Source organism: Arachis ipaensis, chromosome B03, assembly GCF_000816755.2.
Source record: "Arachis ipaensis cultivar K30076 chromosome B03, Araip1.1, whole genome shotgun sequence".
NCBI lineage: Eukaryota > Viridiplantae > Streptophyta > Magnoliopsida > Fabales > Fabaceae > Arachis > Arachis ipaensis.
This window is the reverse complement of record NC_029787.2, coordinates 1,658,642-1,665,098: the sequence shown is the minus strand read 5'-3', so window position 1 is coordinate 1,665,098 and position 6,457 is coordinate 1,658,642.

Below are 6,457 nucleotides of genomic sequence, written 5' to 3'. Positions count from 1 at the left end.
AAGTCCATTAAGTCCATTTGGATTCAAAGTCCATTTCACTCATTCAAAGGAATAATAGCTCATATGCACAGAAGCAGGAAAGAAAGAATCTTGGCTGGCCCAATAATAAACTAATGAAGTCCAAATGATATAAATATTTGGATGACTAATATGAAAAAATAAATTTGGACCAAATAGAAGCAAAGGATTCAACCAGTGATCCAAGTCCATTCACTCGACTTGGTTTCTAAAAAAAAATCTAATTAGAGCTCAAATCAAAATTGAATTACCATTTTTAAGTAAAAAAAAAAAAGAAAAAAATTATGACTTCAAGCAAGAGTTAATATTCAAAATGACCCCTGAAATTTGACTTCCGATTAAATTTAATCCTCGAATTTTCAATTGACCCAAATTATACCCTGAAATTTTAACGTATGCCTCAAATTGGCCCTTCTATCCATTTTCATCACCGGAAAGCTGACCTGGCAGTGGCACAATTAAACGACCTCGTTTTGCTATTTGTTCCAAAACGACGTCGATTTCTTCTCCCTCTCCCTCTCCTTCCTCCTCCTCAAGCAGCCATAGTTTCTCTCCAACCCATTTTCAGACATCAAGTAATCATCATCACCTTCATCTACACAGGCATGAACAATTGCTTCATTCACAACAAACACAATATCTTCTACTTCCTCTATTTCACTTCAAACTGATTCTTAATTATTATTATTATTATTATTATTATTGAAAAAGAATGAGGGATAGGATTTAGTGCAACACTACAACCTCAACTCACCCTCTTTTTTCATCAAGAGTCCCCTCCACGTTCTCAAAGCCATTGATGCCAGAATCAGTGACCCTTCCCCCATTGACCACATCGTCGCCCCCAACTCGGATCCACTACCATCGTGAGTGTTGCTCCACTTTTCTTCACTTTTTTTGCATTGCATTCACAAATAGAAAATAAAAAAGTTTTTCATGTGATTGAAGTGGTTTATTCAGAGGCTGATTATTCTAGCGGTGGTGGAAGAATGTTGCAGGAGCTTCTTGTTGATTTGTTTGAATTTGGCACTATGAAAATTTGACCCCCCTACAATGGTGAAGGAATAGGAAATTAGGTTTTTGAAAAACGACGTTGTTTTTCTTGTGCCACTGCCAGGTGTCAACTAAATTTGCCACGTCATTTTTTCAGTGACGGAAATGGACGGAAGAGCCAACTTGAGGCATGCATTAAAATTTCAGGGTATAATTTGAATCAATTTAAAATTTAAGGGTTAAATTGAATTGGAGGTCAAATTTCAGGAGTCATTTTGAGTATTAATTTCTTCAAACAAAGATCACATCTTAAAGCTATAACAAAAAAAAAAAGATTTTTTATTTGTGCTTCATAAAAAAAATTAAAAAATTCTTCTTTTTGCATACACCAAATGAGAAATAATCACTGAAGATAAAAGAGATTCCATACTAAAGTCACTTTAAAAACAACAATTGAGTACGTTAGATTTTTATTGAGACAAGAATTAAGTTTTTATGATGATGATGAATCATACAATTCAAATAATAAAAAAAAAAAATTCAGAATTTCTTGATTTTTTATTTATTATATTATAATTTAACAATTCTTAAACTATCAATAATATCAACTTTCGTAATCACCGTTCTTTATTAGAGATATGAGATAAGTTATTTTCTTAACTTTTTATTCCTTATATTATTTATTGGCTTTTGCAATCTAGTGACTTACAGGTGTATTTTTCTAACATTTTATTGTTTTACTGTTATTACTTTATTATTAGATCATATGTTATGTTTGATAGAATTTTTGAAGGTCGTAGAAAGTTTAGAGAAGAAGGTAATTTATGACCTTCTTTTATGTTAATGAACTTAACCTTTTAAAATTGATTTGCACTTTAAATCTGTTTGAATTTAGCAGCGGAAATTTATGAGACAATTTTATTTTGTCTCATGAATATCAGAAAACAGGACAGATCAGAGAAGAGAAAAGCTAGCACCATTATGTATTCTAGTTCAGTTGTCTTGTGCTATGCAACCTACATCCAGTCTCTACTATAACAATAGTGGAATTTCCATTATAGTTAAAGTATTACATACACCAATTCCACATGATTGACACAGTTCTTTCACACTCAAGTTCTAACCTAACTTGACTTTGGCTATGCTAATACTTAACTCTTCGCTCTTAGCGCTAATCTAACTAAGAAAGGGGTACCTCACAGGTATAAGATACAAGACACAGACTTACCTAAAGAAATCTGAAAATAACTCTAGGCTTTTCTCTCAAGTGTATCACTCAGCCTCTATCAACTCATTGGCTTTTACTTGAACTCTCTCAATATGTCTTTTCACTCAATAAATTACAGAAAGATAAATATAGAAAAGTAAATTACAATCTGTAAAATATGAAGAAGATTGATTTCTTCAACAGCCTCTTTACTATGTGATAAACCAGATTTGCATGTCTCTGATTCAGTTCTTTATTTTTGGCAAAATGCTTCTTTGAAAGAAAGTAGTACTGTCCTAGTAGATGAACTTCTTCAGAGAGTTTTTTCACAGAACAAAACCTCAATACACTGGGTTATCTCTCCTTACTTTCTAAATGAACAGAACTCTTCTTTTATCTCCTTGCATGTTGCTGGGTTGTTCTTCCTACGTCAACTTCTTGAGCTTTGTGCTACACCAACCCACCAACTCACTTTTTTCCGTTGATCCTCAGAATAGAAACTTTGCTTCTGACCTTCTCTTGTTGACCGAAAACCATAGAAAAGCAGAAAACAGATATCCTCAATGGTAAACCCAGATCTTGGCCATTGAGAAGCTACTTAGTCTCCAAGACTACTCACTTGTGACCGTAGATGCACAGCAGAAAACAACACAAATCATCTTTCCCTTGTATCCTATTTCGGACTTGCAGAGTGTTGGGAAGAAGAGAGAAAAGCAGTATGCATGCAATAGGAAATGGTTTACCTTTAACCTTTGCCTAAGCTTGATTTGGTTTGAATTTACTGATTTGACCTCAACCTTTCTTGCCTAACCTTCTCTTTCTTTCTTCTTCTGTGAACAACTAAGCTTTTTCTCTTTCTTTTTCTGAGTTCTGATTGAGACAAGATAGGTGTACGTTGCTTTTGGTGAAGGCACATGGGAAGAGTTTGAATTAGAGAACTAATCAGGATTGGATCGGATTTGTATCAAGTTCAACCCGTTGGTTTCTTGCCTAGTTTTCTTTTGGGTGTTTTATTGATTTGTAGCCCGCCAGCTTTATTTTTGTTTTCATTCAGTTTGGATTGCAGCTGAATATTGAATTTTTGACTTGCATCACTTTAACCCAAAATAATCAAAACTAATTAGTTCATTTTTGAATAAATTAATGTTTTTCATCATTAATTAATTTAATTAATTTCTTAATTCAACCATTTTGTTCTCACTATGCTCCTTTCTTAATATTATATGATTTATATATACCTACTTTATTATGTTATTTTGTCTTTAATTTTTTTTTTATCTAAATGGCTCAACCAAAACTTATATGTATTTTAATCATTTTATTTCTTTTATATTTGTGAATATTATTAAATGACATGAATTATGATTTATATTTGATTTGAAAACTTTAATTTTAGTTAAAATCCAAATAGTATATATAGTCCAATAATTGTAATGTTATGAATGAAATTGGAAAATGACATTTAACAAGCAAGGTGCATGCTAATTGCTATAGTGGAATGCATGTGATGAGGTTTAATCGGTGTCCCTTGTTTGTTTCTCGTGAAAATATCAAAAGGAATAAGACGTTGGAGAATGAAATATCTACCAAGTATATGAAAAGAATGAAAATATTATTTATACACTATTTAATTTCACATTCATCTCTTTATCATGTAATAAAAATAATTACAAATAACATATCCATTATTACATACACTACAAAAGAAATTAGGTTGTGACAAATTTTTAACAATAGTAATAACATAATAATAATATATATATGGTCACTGTTTCTTATGATCTTATCAAAATACAAACTCAAAAGTTAAATAGTAAAAAGAAATATCTAAATATTAAATTTTGACTTTGAGGGTTAACAGGATCACTTAACACCTCAGATTCTAATTTACAAATGTCAGAAGACAAAGGATTATCAATTTCAAAAGAATGTTGAGCTAGTTCAGTTAGAAAATGTTGATCATTATGTGGTATTATGCTAACTGAACATGAACCTGAACCTTGCAAGATGATCTTTTCGGTTTAATCTTAGGCAGCGTTGCATTCATCTGTTGTAAAAGAGCTCTCTTAGCAACAGATTCTTCTTGTTGAGCAAGCCATAAACGGGATCTAGTGTTGTTTTCAAGTTGAGGTATCAACATAACAAGTAGTCATTCAATAAGAAAGCATAACATATCACCAACTACCTATACACTTTGACTCTCTTTCCACTACCATCATCATCATTATTCATCAGTTTATTTATATATGGCATTGGCAGGTAACTACTCTACTCATTCAGCAACAACCATCATTTGATTTGATTTTCATTTTTAGCATTCAGCAACAACCATTACAAAATAGCAGCATAACAACAGTGCGATAACAAAACAGCAGCATAACAACAACAGCAGCTTAACAAGTCATTAATCACAAATTCCAAATTCAAAACACTGATCACACAATCACAATCACAATCACAATCACAGTGCCATAACAACAAAAACAGCATAACAACAGCAGCAGCTTAACAAGTCACTTATCAGAAATTCTAAATTCAAAACACTCATCAGTGATCAGAATCACAGTGCCATAACAACAACAACAGCACAACAAGGGAAAAGAACAATGAAAGTCACAAAAGAAATTAGCAACCATATTCCTATTTCGTGCATTTAATTACTCATAAACAAAACTCAACTCCACCTGAATTGTTAATTTAACCTTGGTCTTATGGAATCATAAATAGGAATACATTACATTGCTCTTTCTTCTAAAATTCAAGCAAAAACAAAAAGGAATGGTAAGCATATTAGAAAAAGAAACCCAACTTTTAGGAGCCAGTAACAAAATCATGAAATTTAAACAAGACCAAATTCAGACCAAAACCATAATCAGAAAAATCAATGTCTAATCTTATTATTTATAAACATTCAAAAAGGAAGGACACTCACAAATTTAGCATGATTTGAAGTAGAACAAGAATGAGGCATTTGAAATCAGTGGTAACATGATGGCAAGGCACGACAGAGGCAGCAACAGAGGTAACAGCACTGGCGGCCGTCTTCGAACTCAAACACGACGGAAGAAGCAAAGGCTTCACCCTTCGCGCGCCTCCTCCCACGACCTCCACCCCTTCTTTCCCCTTCACAGCGCATTCTCTCTCTCTGTCTCGTCACTTAACGATGTCTACGACGACGACGGACGGCGGCAGTAGCGCAACGAAGCAGGCAAAGACGAGGACTGAGACCGAATTGAGGAATAAGCTGTGATTGTTCGAGCAGAGGAGGGTGGAGCATATGCAGCGTGACGTGACGGCAGAGATGAGATGCGACGACGCTGAAACAGAAGGGACGACGACTGGACCAGATTCGACGGCAGCGGGTAGGACGACGGCGGTAGGGGCGGTGACACAGCTTTAAGAGGAGAGTGATGAGGCTAGGGTTTGAGAGAAGGAAGAGGAAGCAAATGCGTGAGATCGAAAGGCTGTTCCCTTTTCTTTTAATACCAAAACGGTGACGTTTTTGGCAGAAAAGTGAAAACCGGCTGGGTCCCGGTTCGGTCTGACCGGCCGGTTCTTGGCCGGTTCAACGGTTTTATAACGGTTTTCAAATTGCCAGTTTTACCTATTAAACCGAATCGAAATTGTTGACGGTTCCCGGTTCGATCGGTTCGACTGGCCGGTCCGGTCCGGTTTTCAGAACCTTGATATTAATTTATACACAAAAAATATATAATATATATATATATATATCAAAATTTTATACCTATAAATTAATATAATTTATATTTATATTTTTTTAAATTTATATATATAAATTAATAAAATTTATTTATTAAAAATAATTTAACATTTATATTAATTAAATAATTACTAAAAATACTAAAAATTAATGGTCTAAAAAATTTCTCTTTTATATTAATCAGTGACTTCAGCTATGTATATGTTTTATGATGGAGATTAATAACAAAAATGACTCTAGAGGAGCATTGAAGTTTGCTGTTACACATGGCACAATTTTATTTTATTTTGTTGTTTTGCGATCCAAAAATTCATAGACGACCATGGAGATAAATTTGAATAGAGAGCTTGAATCACAAACCAACAGTCAGCCATGGATTCGTATGATGAAATCAGTTTGCCATCAAGTATCACACATTTTTTAAAACATCAATTATGTTAGTATACACCAAAAACAGTTATTAAAATTAATCACTAATATAAAATACACATAAAAACATAAAATATATACTAAAAGTG